Source organism: Triturus cristatus, chromosome 10 (genome assembly GCF_964204655.1).
Source record: "Triturus cristatus chromosome 10, aTriCri1.1, whole genome shotgun sequence".
NCBI classification, from domain to species: Eukaryota; Metazoa; Chordata; class Amphibia; order Caudata; family Salamandridae; genus Triturus; species Triturus cristatus.
This window is the reverse complement of record NC_140593.1, coordinates 899942894-899961919: the sequence shown is the minus strand read 5'-3', so window position 1 is coordinate 899961919 and position 19026 is coordinate 899942894. Positions and strand designations below refer to the sequence as shown.

The 19026-nt window shown below is 49.2% G+C and overlaps 1 protein-coding gene across 4 annotated transcripts in view; it reads left to right on the top strand.

Moving 5' to 3' along the window:
* The window catches only part of CDC25A (cell division cycle 25A), a 255238-nt gene that overhangs the window by 95651 nt on the left and 140561 nt on the right, over positions 1-19026 (top strand). The gene's annotated exons all lie outside the window — the stretch shown is intronic.

Sequence of the window (19026 nt, the reverse complement as noted above, 5' to 3'; positions counted from 1 at the left end):
CATTTCTCGGGCCGTCCAGCACCAGGGACACAAGGAGCTACAAGGGGACACAAGGGGCCATAAAGCTACAAAACTGCGCAGCTACAGAAGAGGGGAGGTTACAGGATCTGAGAGGTGAGCCAGACAACCAGAAACTTTTTCCTTTTCCTCCCGCCTCTCTCCTACTCCTTTCCAGCTCGACTAACATAATTGACATAATTGAGAGCCCAAGTCCCCAGACTAGCACACCCACTGCAGTAGACCCCCACACTGCTCAGTACTATTAATTTGATCCTCTGAGTTCTCAAGTCCCTGCGCCAGCACATCTACTGCTCAGCGCTGAGCATCTGAACCTCAATCATCTAAGCAATTTCATTTTTTTTTTTTTTTTTTTTTGAAAACCTTTATTTCAAAATTCAGGACACAGCTATTCAGCCGACAGCCCGAAGGTTCGGCAGCATTACAAGTTAGATACAGTGATGTGTCCCCAATGCAGTTCAAAGAATAATGCAAAAGGTTCAATTTTAAATAAACACAGAAAAAACTAACAACAAACCCCAGCAAGGCAAGAACATTGTGAGCCCATGGCGGAGGCCCCCAGGGGAGACCGGACCCCACTCGTCTACTAAGTACAAGACTGTGTACGGAGGAAGAAGGGGAACAGCAGAGGCCCAGAACAGTTACTAAAACCAAGCTGTGCTGGAAAGTAGGTCAGGGGGAAAGCTGTTCCTCGGGAGGTTCCAGGTCCGGGGCAAGACATATTCCCCCCCTGTATTGGTTCCACCGCCCCCAGATGGCATGCCACTTCCAGGGGCGACCTCTAGAGCAGTAGACCGTCTTCTCCCTAAACATGCTCCAATCCATGTTTTCCTTCCATGCGGTCAGTGTAGGGGGTCCCGAGGAGCCCCATAGCCGCGCGATATCCCTTTTTGCTACCATGTTACCCAGAGTCACCCATTGGGTCTGCGCCTCATCGAGGTCAGTGGGCCCCCAGACGTTCAGGAGGCAGCACCGCGCCTCCGGCTGTACCACAATGCCCGTCACCTCCCCCATAACTGCATGGACTCTCTTCCAGAACTCCACAATGACACCACATTCCCAAATGATGTGCAGGAAAGTGCCCACCATACCACATCCCCTTCTGCACAGGCCGTCCTCCGAGAACCCCATGCGGACCAGCCTTGGCCCCGTCACATACACCCGGTGCAGTATTTTAAGCTGCACCAGCCTCAGACGCGACGGGATCGCAACCTCCTTAGGCGAAGAAACCGCTGTCTGCCAGTCCTCATTATCCAACTCAAGACCATCCCTGGTCCACTGTTCTCTCAGCCCCAATAGCAAGTCTGCCCGGACGTTTATCAACTTCTTATATATGAGCGAGATCGTGCTCTCGGGCATATGACCATCAAGGACTCGTTCCTCAAGGGGAGAGGACTCCGGCACCTTCTCACCCTCAACAAGGACTGATCGGAGGGCGTGACGCAGCTGGATATACCTGAAATACTCTGAGGGCCCTAGCTCAAACTCAGTCTGCAACTCCTCGAAAGACTTCGCCCTCCCCTTATGCAGTACATCTCCCACCTTGGATATACCTATCAGATCCCACTTATCAAAGCCCTTCGTGTGCCAGAGTCTTCCCAATCTTTCCGATTCAAACAATGGGGTAGCGAGGGTTAGCCTATCCTTCCAGCCCAACGAGTCAGTCGCCATCTTCCATACGCGCACCGCCACACCTGTGGGCCCCGTGAGGGACGAGTCTAAGGACCGCGAATACAACGCCCTGTAGTAGTTGCCGCCGCGCAGCAGCCACCTATCCATGGCATACCCAGGGCTGAGGGCAGGGCCATAAAACCCATGGTTGATCGCGCTCAGCTGCGTGGCCCAATAGTACCGTCGGATGTCTGGGAGCGCGATGCCCCCATCATACCATGGGAGCGTCAACTTTGAAATAGCTATTCGCGGCCGCCCATCCCACAGCAACGTCCTTTGGAGGCCTTCGACCTCCCGAAAGTATTTGGCCGGTACCCAGTCCAGGGTGTTCTGGAGAGCGTAGAGGAAGCGGGTAAGAGACATCATTTTAAACAGGGCCGCACGCCCAACGAGGGAGAGCGGCAGCCTCCGCCAACCTTCCACATCTCGCCTCAAGCGCGCCAAGGGGGGGAGCAGATTCCTCTCATAGCGCACAGCAGGATCCAAGGATATAAAAATCCCCAAATACACAAAACCCTGCTGGGCAACCTGTATCGAACATGTTCTAGGGATCGGTGGGACCTCGCCACTAAGAACGTACAAGTACGATTTGCCCCAATTAATCACAAGCCCAGAGTTCCTACCGAACGATGCGAGTACGTCACAGACCACTATAAGCGACTTCTTAGGTGAGGCAAGATACAGCAGGATATCATCGGCATAGAGCGAAATACGGTCCTCATGATCAGACGACCACCGAAGGCCCCGTATATCCGGGTGCCAACGTATCCACGCAGCCAACGGTTCAAGGGCGAGGGCGAACAATAGAGGCGACAGGGGGCAGCCCCGCCGGGTACCCCTACCAAGCTGAAACGGAGTAGATGCCCGTCCATTCACCACCACATTCGCTAGTGGCCCCTCGTACAGCAACCGAACCCAACTCACAAAACCGCGACCGAAACCAAACTTGGCCAGCACGGCCCATAAATATGCCCACTCCACCGTGTCAAAGGCCATCGTGGCATCAAGAGATGCCACAACAGCCGGTTCACGCAGCGTGCCCGCCCTGGCGATGACGCCATGAAGACGCCTGAGGTTCAATGCTGTATTTCGGTGCGGGATAAAGCCAGATTGATCCGGGTGGACCAAATCGCCAAGTACCCTAATCAAACGGGTAGCCAGGAGTTTGGCCAGGATTTTCGGCTCAGCGTTGAGGAGTGAAATGGGCCGATAGGAGGAGCAGCTATCTCGGGGTTTACCCTCTTTATGTATGACCACGATCGACGCCAGCCGCTGGTCCAACGGAAGGATCCCATCCCCCCGCGCCTCCAAAAACATGGCGCGCAGATGAGGGGCGACCCTATCCGGGAACAGTTTGTACAGGTCGATCGGCAGTCCATTCGGTCCAGAGGCCTTACCCGAGTTCAACGCGCGAATCGCCCCCGCCACCTCGTCAACCGTGATGTCACCATCCAAATCGTCCCTATCTACGTCAGAGAGGCAGGGCAACTCGATATCTCGGAGGAGATCAGACGAGTCCTCGGGCGGCCTGTCCGACACAAAGGAATAAACCCTATGAAAATATTCCGCGAAACACTTCACAATCCCCTCAGGTTCCACGATCGCCTCTCCCCCCTCTCCAATCAACTCTGGCACCACTCTATTGACCCGTTCTTTCCTGTCCAGCCACGCCAGGAGTTTCCCTGCCTTATCCCCAACGTCATACAGGCGGCCCTGTTGTTCCCTGCTGAGGGTCTTAGGGGCGTTCGTCACCAGGTCCCTATACTCCGCCTGCTTCAGGCAAAGCTCATGCAATGAGGACTCTGTAACCTCCTCCTCCATATCCCCTTCAAGGGCCGCAATCTCCTCCTCCACCTGCCGCACCTCGCCATCCCTCCGATTCTTGGCAGCCACCACAAGGGAAAGGGCTTCCCCCCGAAGCACTGTCTTAAAAGCTTCCCACAGCGACACCGCCGAGTCCACGGTACCCCCGATTGTCCTTAAAGTAATTATCTACCTTCTTTACCAGGGCGCTGCGCATCTTGGGGTCCCGGAAATACCATGGGTTGATGGGGGCCACCCTCCCTCCCGACCTAGATCCAGCCGGATCCACACTGGCGAGTGATCAGAGATACCGCGTGCCATGTGCCTCGCCTCGGATATCAACGAGGCATGTGCGGCCAGAGTGAGCAGGTAGTCAATCCTGGAGAGGCTACCATGCGCCCCGGAGTGAAACGTATATTGATTCCGTGTGGGGTGCCGGAGCCTCCAGCAATCTATCAGACCAAATGTATCCAGGAAGTCTGGAAGCCGTTTCTGAGCCCCCCCTGTGTCCCTGGGCGGGTATCTATCCAACAGTCCGGAACCCACAGCGTTGAAATCCCCTCCCACTACCAGCATTCCCCCCGGGAGAGTCAGCAAAGCCCTGCCCAGTTCAGCAAATGTGGAGGCCTGCAGGGCCGGCGGGACATAAACTGAAACCAAAACCAAAGTCCTTCCTTCCCACCGCCCCGCCACCGCCACAAACCTCCCCCTATCGTCAACAATGGTGGAGTCCACCTCAAAAGGCAGCGATGCTCTAACGAGGATGCCCACACCCCTGGACCCAGAAGAGAATCCAGAGTGTGCAATGAATTTATACCCCTTCCTATTCAGGGCATAGCACGTATTGCCTATGAGATGCGTCTCCTGCAGCAGGACAACGTCTGGCATTGAGCGTTTCAAAAATTGCAACACAATCCCCCTCTTGATGCGATCCCCCAAACCATTAACATTCCAGCTTATAACACTTAAGCCTCTACCCCCCATCCTCAAACGGAAAGCGGCCCACCCCACACCCGAGGCGCCACCATGGAACAGCCCTGAGGATAATCATCTTGCGTTGCAGAAATAAACCCCCCAACAACACTCAAAATCCCAAAAACTCCCCCCACCCTGCACCCCTGCTGCAGCTTAAAAAGCCCCCCCAACTTGCAGTGTGCCTGTCGCCCTACAAAAACAAAAATCTACAAAAAGTACCCTAAGGGAGGAAAAGAGCACCCCTCGTCCTCCCGCAACCCTCCACAGTTACTGCACTCTGTACAAATCTTCAAGTATGGTTAAATCAAGTCAGGTCGGCTTTGAGATATCAGCCCTGTCCATTCCGGCCACTGTCTCCATGCTCGGCTGTGTCGTCCCCGGTCCGTCGCCGGGGCAAAGCGTCCAGCCATTCGTCGGCCATAACAGGAGAGTCAAAAAAGAATGTCCGATCTTCATGCACCACCCGTAGTCTGGCGGGGAAAAGCATGGCATACTTCAGGTCCAGTTCCCGAAGTCTCCGCTTCACCCCCAGGAAGCTCTGCCTCTGTCTCTGCACATGCTGGGTGAAGTCCGGATAAAAATTCACCGACGCATCCTGGAAGGGGACTGGGCCCGTCACCCTCGAAGCTTGCAGGATAGCGTCCCGATCTCGAAAGTGAAAGAGCCGGGCGACAATCGGCCGCGGCGGGGCACCCGCCTTGGGCCGCCCGCCCGGCACCCTATGGGCCCTTTCCACCGCAAAAAACTTTCCAAAGCCCTTAGGCTTAAGATGATTGAGGACTAAATCTTCCACAAGCAGGTCCGTCGAAGCCTCATCCGAGGACTCCGGGACCCAGATGACGCGCACGTTATTGCGCCTGGACCGGCTCTCGAAGTCCTCCAGCCGGCGGGCGGCGAGGTCACTCTCTGCCCTCAGCTTCCGGACCTCGTTCTGCAAATCCGCGACATCAGCGAGGCCCGTGGTCTTGTGGTCCAGGTTCTTAACTCGTTCGTTTTTCTTGCCCAGGTCCGAGCGGATCAAATTGACATCCACCAGGATGGCATCCACCTTATGCGCCAGGGCCTCGAGTTGCCTCCCCATCGAGGTCTGCATCCCGTCAAGCGCTCCCATGACATCCTGCAGGGATAGCTCCGGTGTCCCAGGCGAGTCCTCCTTCTGGGCATCCGGCGCCTGGCTCGGTCCACTCGGCGATGTTTTCAGGAGGGCGTAGCGGTCCATACTGTTGACTTGAGAATACGTTCCCCGCCTGGTGGACTTAGTCTTCAACCGATTCCCTTCTGCTTTGCCCGACATAATGGACTCCAGGCAGTCCAATGCAGTGAAGACCGCTCCCTCTCAGAGAGAGGAATAAGGAGTGAGCAGGTCTGCCTTGTGCTGCCAGAGTAGCCCGCCGAGCGTCCCTGGGGTTATAAAGCCACCCAGAGCTCTACAGTGTCCGGGCAAACAAAGGGAACGAAACCGAAAGTGAAAGAGCGAGGGCCTCCGTCCGACAGTTCACACCTCACCAGGCCGTTGTTGATCAACTAGGAGTCGGGCATCCTGCCAACTCTAGCCCCTGGCATCTCCGGGAGTTAGGCCGCAATCTTTCGCCCGTCGTAAGTCCGGTTCCCGATGGGCAATCCGACCGCGGATAGTATCAATCGCCTCCCTGACAACTCAGCAACACGGTGCCATGCATACCGTCAGGATTAGAGACAGGATAGTCGACGGAGGGCGCGAGGGTCTCGGGAGCTCTAAGCTCACGCGGCCATCTTGGTCAAGCGCTAGGCTCCTCCCCCCCAGCAATTTCATTTTTAATTTCAATTTCAATTCGTAGTCAAACTCTTGGCACAATAGAAGGCAACAAGGTCAAGTTGACTTAAGTCTAGCAGCAAAAGACCCTGAATCCATCGGAAAGGGCGACACGCTTTCAGGAAACCCAGTCATTTACTAGCAGCGCTGGATAGTGTCGGAGAGTATTGGTTAGGAAAAGAGACGTGTAGACAGGTAGCCTGTTCAGTCTAACAGAATGCGATCGGGTAAAGAACGGCGGAGCATCACTATCGTAATTAGCAGTCGGAAAAAGAACAAAGTTCTCAAAGTACCTATTAATCAACCAGGCAACGTACCATCCAGCAATGTGGAGAATTCAGCAGCAGTAGGCACAACGGCCTACGCAGTCTCAGATCATACGCCAATGTTGATAAAGCTAAGCAGTGGTCCTCCACCACTTGAGAAAGCACAAAAATCCAGTTATCAACTTAAAATTTATTCCAAGTTCTTTTTTTGTAAAAGATGCTGGTGCTCTATTAAATCACGCTAATGAAACACAGCGGGGACTTCCCTCCCCCCCTAATCCCAGAAAAACCCACAATGCAAGCAACCGAAGAGATGAGGACAAGAACAGTCTTAAGAACAACTTTGAAGTCCACCACCAAAGGTGAACCAGGAAGACACCTTTGAGAGACGACAGGGACAGCAGAGTCTGCACACAGCAGCAACTAACGTCGAAGGTGTCAGAGGTGTTGGTGAATATGAAGACAATGGCGGGGGCTACAACAATGACAGCCTTGCCCTCAACGAAGACCATTCTACCAACAGTATCGAAAGAGCGAATAAGGAAACAAGGGAATCTAGGTAATCTTCGGGTACCACACTCTTTAGCGGGCCCCCAGAGACATTGAGAGTTCCTTTAGAACCATCAATCTCAATCAGGACGGTTCCCCAAGTAAAGAAAGAAAGAGCGACGCAACATCCTGAATTTACCAAATCGTCACCCCGCTCTTGCATATCTTCGAAGCATAAAATGGCTAACAATACGTTAGCAGAATTACTAACAGAATTCGAGGAAGACCAGGTCGACAAAGAGTATTGAATTGTCTCCCGCCCACACAAGACTGGACACCAGCCCACAGCACACCCAAGACCTCCAGGACCCGGAAATACTTATTGAGCACCACCCCCTCAGGCCAAATCTCAGAAGGACATCAAATAATCTCAACGCCAAAGCGTTCTAACAGTGAACGTGAGGAAACTCCAGACAATCACAAGGAGACCTATAGCCATCGGTGCAGGAAAAGAATGGGAAAAACCGGTCAGTACATACATCCTGGAAATAAGAGACAAACCGCTCCTTACTGAGGAGCCCGCTACAAAACAGAATATAAAGGAAACGCCGACAGAACAGAAGAAGTTCTGGGAGTCCCTATTAAATACTATGCAACTATCCACAAAAGCTATGGAATACCACTCGAAAAAGATGGATATCCAGCTAGCGCTTCTCAATTGCTTAGCAACAAACGTTGCAAGCATCAACAACAAACTCTTGGAACTATTTGATCAAGAGTTCAATCCGAAACAACAATAAAAACCCCACAAGTTGCGCCTGCTTCTCAATAGTTGACAAAATTACCACATTACCAACAGTAATGCGAGATCTCCGAATTGAAATAAAGGAAGCAAATAACATCAAAAACAACAATGGAATTCAAAAAGACGACCCTAAAGAAGAGGAGAGGGTAGTACCCCAGGGAAGTCATCTAACAACAATCTGTCCAAAGAGTTATTGAACTACCCCAAATTAATTAAGGGAAGTAAGCATACAAACACATTGCCCGAAGAAGGAAAAAACAAGAACCTCTGACAAGGAAAAACCAGCATTGGCATAGCCAATAGGTCTCGCCTTTGGGACCTTATAAGTGTTTAGCCATGCAACAGTTGCATAACTAAATACTTATAAGGTCCCAAAAGCGAGACCTATTGGCTATGCAAAGCCGCGAAAGTGATCGCAATCACGATCAAACATCGCGGCCGTACGGCGGCGTAAGTGAAAGTAATCGGGGTGAAGCGCGGCGCGCGTGCTCCCGCGCACATGTACTGTAGCTCTAGGCTGACCTGGTAGCACTTTTTAGAGCCCTCTCAATGTCTCGCCAGATGGGCGCATGCACTGGGTCAGGCGAGACGTAACCAGTGTAGACAAGCCGCAAACACCAATGCAACAAGGAAGTCCTGAGGTGTGGAAACGTCAGGGTCAGAATCAAAAAGAGCTCAAGGGTAATCACCAAAAAGATGAGCAGCACTTGCACAGCCCCATTGAGCTCGAAGACGACGACACTCGGCTATTCAAAATGCAATCCTCGAAACGACAACGCAAAATGAGAAGAAAAGGGAGGGATAAAACAACCTCCATTCAGGCTTTCTTCCATCCGATGAGCAAGTACCCAAAGGGATCTCCAGAATATAGCAGCGTCAATGAATCTCCATTTCAACAAGGGAAAACAACTACATCGAACGATCCTTCACAAGGGGGTCCTGAAGATAAAGAAAGTCCACCCTTATGTGAAAGCCAAGTGACCCTAACGGAAAGTGAGTCCAAACAAACTGAACATCTTCCGACAACTGCTCAGGGCAAAGTAAAGGATGAAGAAGCAACGAGTAGCAACTACAAAGAGGAAGTGGGGAAAAAAGTCCGGACAGACCATAAAAACCCCAGCTGCCCAAGCTAGACCGGGCTCGGAAAGACAATAAAAACAAAAACGATAATGCAGGATCCTATAGTGGAAATAGCTGCAAAATGGCAGGCAGACGAGGCTAACCCTGTCTTCATACGGGAATACGGAAATGAGGCAGGCGTTGACCCCCAGCCACTTAGATACCCACAAGAGTGGGAAACGCAGCCAAGAACGGAAACACCCCAAGAAACCACAGGGCGGAAAGAATCAAAAACCATCTTGTTTATCCCAGAGTTTAAAGCTAAAGGCAGGGGAGACAGCCTAAATAGAGGCAACATTCCCCGACTGCTAACCTCCTATTAATAACCTAGCTGGCGTTGTCACTCAAGATCTGAACTCTGTAGAATTTGTGCGATTCAAATGCCTATCAGAGCAAGAAATATCAAAAACCACTTGGACGACAGGGGAGACAGCAGAAAAGATTCTAAAAGAGAAGTGCCAACTAGAAGCATGGGGGATCCGTATAAAACCACAGTACAATGTTGGTTACCCAGAACCACTACTCCAAAAAGACAAAGAACATAACTGGGACCCCTTCAAAAGAATTAGGTCCGGCGGATCCACGAAATCAGTGCTGAAAGGGGCTCGGAGCACTACAGTAGAAGCTAGGGACAGTGCTAGTCCACGTAATCGGGGAAATAACGAGAACATAACATCAGAAGACTGGTCCTGGCTAGTAAAAACCATCAATAACAGGCGCGCCAACCCATGATAGGCCATTCAGCAAGAAGATACTCCGCAACTAAAAATCTGCTCCTGGAATATAAATGGACTAGAGTATAAAATCATGCTTACAGAACTACTAACGTACTTTCAACAGTATGACCTAATCCTACTTCAAGAAACTTGGGTGGCAGAACCTCTCCACCTTCAAGGCTACAAGTCATATCACCTACCAGCTAGTAGAAGCTAGAAGTATGGACGTCTGAAAGGTGGTTAAACCACGTACGCCTCAAAAACAGTAGGCTCAGCTAAAGAACTGACGAAATACACATCTAATAATGGGATCAACGCAGTTCAGATGGAGATAGCAGGACCCAAGAAAATGAAACAAGTGGTATTGGTAAATACCTACATTCACCCCAGAGAGAAAAAAATAGGTGCAAAATCCCTAGTGTCAGAATTGACGAGTATGATGACAGCAGCGACGACACCACATTACATCATCTCAGGAGACTTCAACATGTCCCTCTCCGGGAAAAATGGTAATAACTCAGCAGAACAACTACTACTAGAATGGGGGTTCTCTCCGCTGGACGAAAGTAAGTGGGGTAAACAAACCAAGGTATCTAAAACCCTACTGATGAAACAAACTAGTCTGGGGCTGATAGCATTAAATGGCAGATTCCCGGGTGATTGTCCCCAAGCAGCAGCCGCCTTCCATAACCTGGTGGCAAGCTCAGCAATAGATTATACCTTTTATATCTCTTTCACTCCTCAATCTAGTAAGCGGGTTTAAGATTGGAATAATGAACTGTAGCTATCACTTGCCACGAGCTTAAACTTGAGGTTCAGGGTACAGCGCAAACCTTCTCAACTGAAAATCAGGATTTAACAGTAACCACAAATCAAAAGAGAATACAATACAAAATAAAGGATCTGGAAAAATTCGAGGAGATGGCAAAAAATTGCTGGGAAGAAAATAGAATGAATGAACGAGATATCAAGGCCTGGGAGAACTTCTTAGAAAACCTCAGCGCAGCCAATGCTAAATTAAACACAGGAGTAACCATAAGCGGAACTAAGAACCATCAAAGTCTTCCCATTGGAGACCAGAGTGAACAAAGAAGGAACCCTCTAACAAATCAAGCCCATGACCTGAGGCAAATAAAAAGGAAAATCAACAGAGTAATTCGCAAATTGCATCCGAAAGGCCCAGACATCAGCTTACAGGTAGAACTAAGGAAGCTAAAGTGCATGAAGAACAAAACTGCTTGGCAAATAAGGCATGAATCTACAGAGAAGACATGGGCCAAACTGCTATACGACGTCCAATCTAATAATGTGAGATTCTGGCGCACAGTGAACAACCTAGCCAATCCAAGGGCTTATGAAATAAACTCACAGATAACAGAAGAAGATTGGGTAAAGTACCTGCAGCACCATTTTAACAAAAATAGACAATTACCCAAGTCACCACGGTCTTCAATTGCGATCTCCAATCACGAAAGAACTTAGGAGAAGAGAATCTCATGTTATTTACAATCAAACTGATCAAAAATTGAATTTCTAAGGGCAAGAAAGAGGGCGCTCCGGGGCCCAACGGAATTCCTCCAAGTCTGTACAAACAAGATCCAGACTACTGGGCCAAACACCTTCGTCCCCTCTTTAAAAACATCCTGGATAGGGGGAGAATCCCAAACTCCTGGAAAGGATCTATTTCCACTGTTTTCAAAAAAGGCAGTAAAAGTCCAGCAAATAATTATAGGTTAATAGCCCTAACTGACATAGATGCAAAATATTTTGCAGGTCTATTACTGGAAGAACTCACCGAATGGGCATCGAGAGGATTAATTCCTATTAACCAAACAGGCTTTCAAAGAAGTACAGGGACAATGACTAACATTCATGCTCTTTATTGACGCCTCAGTAAAAATCAAGAAGCCACTATTTGTCTGTTTATTGACTATACGTCTGCTTTCGACAGCATCAACAGGAGCAAACTCTGGGCCAAGCTATCAAGCTGGAAAATCGCCCCGCAACTTTTGAACCAACTAATTGCACTTCATTCCGACACATGGATCCAAATAAAACTAGGAACCGGTAACATCCTGTCGAGGAAAATAACGACCACCAAGGGGCTGAAGCAGGGATGTGTCCTTGCCCCGACCCTGTTCAACCTCTTCCTGTCTGATCTTTCAGCAGAGCTCGACGGCTGCATCCACCATGCCCCAAATCTAGGAGGCCTAACAATATCAGACTTGTATGCATACGATTTAATACTGATCAGTCGAACTCCAGTTGGCCTTCAGCACCTCATAAATACTACAAGCAACTTTTCAGACAGACGGGTTAACGATAAACCTGGAGAAGTCAAAAGTGATGGTCATAAATCGAAGGAAACTAGGGCATCCTCGCTGGGAACTTCAGGGCAAATTGTTGGAGGTAGTCGATGAGTACAAATATCTGGGAATCACTTTTGACAGAAAGGGTTCCTTTGGACAACACAAAGCAACTATTGGAACAAGAGGGACTGCACTGGCAGTAGCACTAAAATAGAATTAAGCAGAAAATAACGGACCCTGATCTATCACCTCTTCTAGAAGTCTTTTGAGCAAAATTGCTTCCTACCATCACCTATGGAAGTGAATGCATGAGAGGAAGAGACAAAACAGTTCTGGATAAAGCAATGTTATCCAATGGGAGATAGAATGCCTCCTGTTGGTGGCTGCTCACGATCAGGCCACAAGGTTGTGGGAGCAAAGCTCCTGGTGTTAGGCTCTGGGCAAAGTGGGATCAGAGTTAGCACACAAGGTTCACCCACAGTGGCACCCGGTCGGCCGGGTGCTGGTTTGGCATAGTGCCCTGTTGATTTCAATGGGGAGTCTCCGGTTGCAACAAACACTGCAGGCTCGGGGACAAATCTTCTGGAGGCGAACACTGGTTGGAGAGGTAAGTTGGGATGCTGGGACATAGTCGGTGGGGCCACCCAAGGCAGATGGACGTCAGGAGCAGGGGTGTGTTTAGGCGTCTGGTTTTTAACGCCTGCGGACGCAGTGGGGGGGGGGGGGGGGGGGATCCTCCAGAAAGGGGCTGCAGGCGTGGATTGGTGATTCAAGGCAGGTCAGAGATCACCAGATCTCCAGTCCGGAATGTCGGGGAGACCTCCTTGTTGTGTTGGGCCTCTCTAACTCGGGCTGCAGGCTTTGGGTGCTGAGAGGTGCAGACTCGCGGATTTGGCCAGACCCTGGTCTGGGTGAACAAATCCGCTGCTCACGGGAGACAGTCTTGGTTTGGGAAGGCAAGGCAGGTCCTTCGGGTTCTTGGGGCTGCTGTCTGCAGAACAAGCCGGGATTTCGCTGGAACAGGTTCAAGGTTCCGATAGGGCTGGGGCCAAGTCAGTGGGCCCCTTCCTCTTCTTAGTTCAGCACAGCTTCTTCGGTCCTTCTCTATTCTTGGCTGAGGAGGCAAGGTTCAGTGTTTCCCCTGAATACTAAATTTAGGGGTGATACAGGTCGGGACCAATGGGTCCCTTCCTTGGGTGTGCACACCCCCTATTATGCCACCCTCCAGTTACATAATTGTTGGGTTTTGCAACAGTACAATTCAGGGAAAGAACATAGGCCCTGGGTACTTGGTTGGCAGGAACCCAGGGCACACTCAGAGTACATCAACAGTTTGGCAAAAAGTGGGGGCAACCATGCAAAAAGGGGCACTTTGCTACACATCACATTTTTTGTCTTATGTGGTTGCTCTTTTGACTAAGTGGGCCTTGGTTTCCTGCCAACCAGGTACCCAGGGCCTGTGTTCTTTCCCTAAAACTGTACTTTTCCACAACCAATTGGCAACTCTCTAGCCACATGCAAGTCCCTTGTAAAAGGTACCATGGTTACCAAGGGCCTGTGACCAGGGAAGGCCTCTGAGGGCTGCAGCACATATTGTTCCATCGTTAAAGGCCCTGTACCCTGACAAACCTACACACTGCCATTGCAGGCTGCATGTTTTGGTGCAGAACAAAGTGAAGAGTCGACATAGCACACATACCTGTGTGCCATGCCTATAACCCCCTGCCTATGGGATAAGTGAGCCACCCCTCTAGCTGGGTGCACTATGCCACTGGTAAGTATACAGGTGCATGAGCCCTGTGCCCCTACAGTGTCTAAGTCCATTCTTAGACATTGTAAGTGCAGTAAAAGCCATAAAGAGTATATGGTCAGGGAGTTTTTCATTATGAACTAGACGGCACCATAATGGCTTGGCTGAAAACTGGGAAGTTTTATATCCAACTTCTCAGCACATTAAACCCACACTGATGCCAGTGTGGGATTCAATGCAAAATGCACTCGGAGGGCATTTTGGAGATGCCCCCTGAAAACAACACCCTGATTAGTTCACTGGCTACTTGCCAGCTGCCATTCCCAGACCTGTTTCTGGACTTCTAGGTCGAGGGCCTCACGCTCGCAGGGTCCTGAAACAAAGCTCATCTTGGGCAGAGGTGCCAAACCTCCCCTCCCAGGATGAGCAGGGTCCACGAAGGGGAAGCTTCAAAGGCTTGCCATCTATGTGAGCTGATCCAGCCATTTGCTGCTCCCAGCAATTAGCCCCTACCAGTTCTGACCCCCACTTTGGGGGAGAGTATTGGCGGAAAAACCAAGATAGGAGGGAAGGTGTGCCTGCCTTTGCCAACCCCACCCCTCAGGTGGGGTAGGTGAAGCTAAGCACAATTCTGTCCCTGCCATCATGAAGATGGGGAGACCCAGCCAACCAGAGTGAGGCTTATGCCCCCTCCCACTGGGGGTGGCATAATAGGGGGGTGTACCCACCCATTGGTCCCAACCTGTACCTGTGAGAAAGTGGCTCTGTATATACTGTTCCTTAATAGGTACAGGGTGTACAGAGTCCACAGACCCCAAGGGTTTAACAGAGGTTAAAGTTAGATATAACCTTACTCTCCAAAGTGGTAGCCTGGTCGAGCAGTAAGGCAGTATCAGAGGACGTGTAAAGCATTTGTTGTACACACTCAGTCAGCAAATAGTTCCACACACTCAATAACTGAACTCTAGGCCAATGGTTTGTATATAAAAAATATATGCTTGTTTTATTTTAGAACCAACACTTGGAATTAAAATATACTTTCTCGACAGGAGACGTTTCATAAAAATACTTTTGTATATGCAATTGACTTTTTAGTAAACAGTTACAATTAGTTGCAGTAGGCAACTCTATTTCTAAACACAATACATTGAGCTTAATGATAAATTCAGATTATATGCAACAGATTACTTTGTAGATTACTTTTGTAATTCCAGGCTTGGATCCTAGATCCAGTCCTGGGTCAGTTCTCAGAATCAGCTGTTGAAAGTCGACTTTGGTACTGTAATGATTTTTAACTAATATTTAGCTATTTCAAAAGTGAGCACTTAGAAAATATTTCAGAGCAAACAATCAATGATTCCCTATGGAAGGAAATGTAAGTTACAGGTACAGTAGGTTATCGTTACTTTTGTAATCCAGTACTGGGTGTCTAGACTCAGTACTGGGACAGTTATCCAAAACAGGTAAGTAATTACGTTTTCAGATGTTATACGATTTTTGAGGAATATTTAGAAATTGCAGAAATCCACACTTAGAAGAATTTTCATAGAAAAGCAGTCAATGGTTTCCTATGGAAGAAAAATGAGTTAAAGGTAAGTATAGTTGTGGGTACTTTTCAGGGTCAGTGCTGGGCACCAAGATACAGCACTGGGAGCTCACCTAAGAGCAGGTGAGTAAATTCGGTTTTGGTACTCGGCTGATTTTTGGTGAATATTTTGAGTTTTGAAAAGTTCACACTTAGAAGAATTTCCAAGAAAAAGCCAGTCAATGTTACCCTATGAGGAAAATGAAGTTAGCGGTTTAAGGGTAAGTACTCGACTGGCAGAGTTGAAGTTCTGGGCATAGACTCAGGGGTCTCCCGGTGTCAGGTAGGTACAGTCAGTTCACCCTCAGCGGTTTCAGGACGGCCGGGTGCAGAGAGAGTTAGGCCCAATGTTATCCTATGAGGGATAGGGGGGCCTGGGTTGGTGGCTGCTGTCGGGCAAGCCACGCGGCTGTGGGAGCTGGGCTCCTGGTCACTTACTCAGGGCAAGTGGGGAAGTGGGTTAGAGTAGAGTTTTCACTGCCAGGGCCACTCGGGCGGCTGGCTGCAGGGTGCTTTTGAGCCCGTGAGCGAACCTATTAAAGTTTTAGCCTATGCAGACGACGTGGCCGTTGTCACACTGGATGTTGCCAACACGATGAGACGTATTGAAAGTCTGACTTCAGAATTTGGTGCCGTGTCCGGCTACAAGCTGAACTTACATAAAACACAAGTTCTCTTTACCGGCTCCGATGCCTTACCAGGTGTTAATATAGTTACAGAGGCCATTTATCTGGGGGTTAAAATTGCTGTTAATGTACAGTCTATAGTTGATCTAAACTATGATCCGATCCTAACCTCCACAAATAAAATGTTAGAGAATATGGATTACTTGCATTTATCTCTATTCGGCAGGTGTAACGTTATTAAGATGGTGGTCTTCCCGAAATTTCTCTATTTATTCCGCACGATCCCACTCCTGGTTCCTAACCTAATTTTCACGAAAATTGAAAGAATGTGCTCCCGTTATATATGGGGGTACAAGAGAACAAGGAGAACCTTTAAAAAACTTAAGTTTACCAAAGGTGAGGGGTGGATTAAATATCCCTCAATTTCAATATTATTATTGGGCGGCCATGCTTCAATATATGGGAATATTGTTTTTTGGTTCTCAGGCTTATATGGACCCAGCTATGTATCCGTCTATATACGAATTTATTGTGGGTCCAGAAGCCAACTACATGTTCTCTAAGTTTTTTGAGCCCAGTTACTACAAAAGGACACGCTTTAAGACTTTGGTCGCCGCTGCGGCAGTTTGGTCTAGAATCTGTAAATATTCTATGTTAAAGGAATATAATCGATATATGCCTGTGGGAATACCAGGTAAACTCCCTTTAATTTTTTTGTGACTACAATATGCGGAGGTGGAGTGCTATGGGGATTAGAACTATCGGTGACCTCTTCTCAGATAAACAAATGATGTCATTTGCAGAACTTCAAGAGATTTGGGTTGCTACGCACAGATTTTTTTAAATATCTCCAAATTCGAAGTTTTTTAGATAAGCTTGATTTAAGAGGACAGATCAGTTTGGAAAAGAATACGATATTGGAATATATAAAAGGGAGATGTAAGATTTCCCAGCTCTCCAAAACAATGACTGCATTTCAGCAAGACGACCTTGTTTTCTTTTAGCATCGCTGGGAGAGGAGGTTCGGGATAGTGGGGGTTGACCTACAAGCAGCATTTAATTTAGTTGACGTAATTTTTTCAGGCTGACAGAGTCCATATTATATGGCCATTTTTGATCTATATTACTCTCCAGCGAAGATAGCCAAATGGGGAACGAATCGAGGTTTTTTTTGTCCTAGATGTACCTTGAAAGCTGCCGATTTGGTACATATGCTTTATGATTGTCCTGTTCTCTCTCCTTGGCTCAAGGAGATACAAAGTTTTTTGAATTTAGGATTAGGTATCCCTGTTGATTTGTCACCCCAATTAGTGCTGTTTGGTTTTGAGTTTAGAGCAAACATTAGAAATCGGCCAACCCCCGAGAAGGGATTCCTGTTTTTATATATGGTTATTCTCCGTTTATGTATCACCTCCCAATGGCTAAGTCCCGATTCACCGTCTTTTACTATGTGGAAGACCAAACTACTATTTTTGTACAATTTAGAAATTGCTTTGTATAAACTTAAAGGCAGGGAAAAAAACAAATTTGGACTTGCACTATGGGCCCCAATTATGAATTGGGTATGACTATTTTTTTGTTTTTCTTGGATTTCTACAGTATGTAATTATGGTCTGACCGTTTTCTCTTCCCTGTTTTAGTTTCTATTTATGGCTCATGTAACAAAATGTTAACAGTATGTAATTATGATATCATTAATGCTGATTTTCAAAATTAAAAAAAAAATAAAAAAAAAAAATAGAAGAATTTCCAAGAAAAAGCCAGTCAATGTTACCCTATGAGAAAAATGAAGTTAGCGGTTTAAGGGTAAGTACTCGACTGGCAGAGTTGAAATTCCGGGCATGGACTCAGGGGTCCCCCAGTGTCAGGTAGGTACAGTCAGTTCACCCTCAGCGGTTTCAGGACGGCCGGGTGCAGAGAGTTAGGCCCAATGTTATCCTATGAGGGATAGGGGGGCCTGGGTTGGTGGCTGCTCTCGGGCAAGCCACGCGGCTGTGGGAGCTGGGCTCCTGGTCATTTACTCAGGGGAAGTGGGTTAGAGTAGAGTTTTCACTGCCAGGGCCACTCGGGCGGCTGGCTGCAGGGTGCTTTTGAGCTGTCGGGCGCTCAATTGATTTCTATGGGAAATCTCCGGTTTGGAAAAAGACTGCAGGCTCGGGGACGAGGACTCTTCGGGTGCCACCACCACTTCGAGGGGTAAGTTGGATAGTTGGAGGATAGGTAGGTACCCCGGGATTGGGCACAGAGGGCTGTGGGGCGCCGGGTGCAGGGGTGCCTTTTGATGTCGGAAATCTTACCCTCTTGTTGATCGCGGTTGGGGTAGCACTCTGTTCTGAGGCTGCAAGCTTCTTCAGGATAGTCGAGGGGGGGGGGGGTCCTTGGGTGCCGGACTCTGGGTCACAGTCGCCGTGGGGTCGTCCTCTTGGGTTTAGTTCACTCCGGCACCGGCCAGGCTTGGCGGGTGCAGAGTGGGCTGGGATCGCGGTTCCGGGCTGCTGCCAGGGGTGAAAGGTAGGTTCTGAGTAGAGCCTCTACTCATGGGAGCCCCAGGGGATTAGAGTTCAAAGGCAGCCAGGTCCTCTGGCGTTTGAGGTTGCTGGCCTCAAGAGATGTTGGGTTTGGAGCAGGAGCAAGTCCGAGATCGACAGGCCGGTAGGGCTGGGGCCAAAGCAGTTGGTGTCTCCCTCTCCTTTGCAGCTGCAGGGCAGGTCTTCTTTTCTTCTCGCTCTTCTTGTAGTTTCGGAATCTGGGGAAGGAAGGTTTAGGGTGCCCCTAAATACTAGATTTAGGGGCGTTACAGGTAGGTGAAGGCCAGGGACCATGGGTCCTTGTCCTGGGGTGGGTACACCCCCTATCCCGCCCCTCTCCTGTGGGAGGGGGGCAGTAGCCTAATCCTGATTGGGCAGGGCTTCCCATCTTCAAGATGGCGAGAGCCCGGAGATGTGCTTCACCTCGCCTCCCCCACCTGAGGGGTGGGGTTGGCAGGCTGGCACATCCCCTGTCCTTGTATGGGGTTTCCGGCCAAGCTTCCCGCCAGAGTGGGGGGTTGCAGTGGCCTGGGGAAACTCCTAGAGGCAGCAGGCCTTTGAAGCTTCCCTTTGC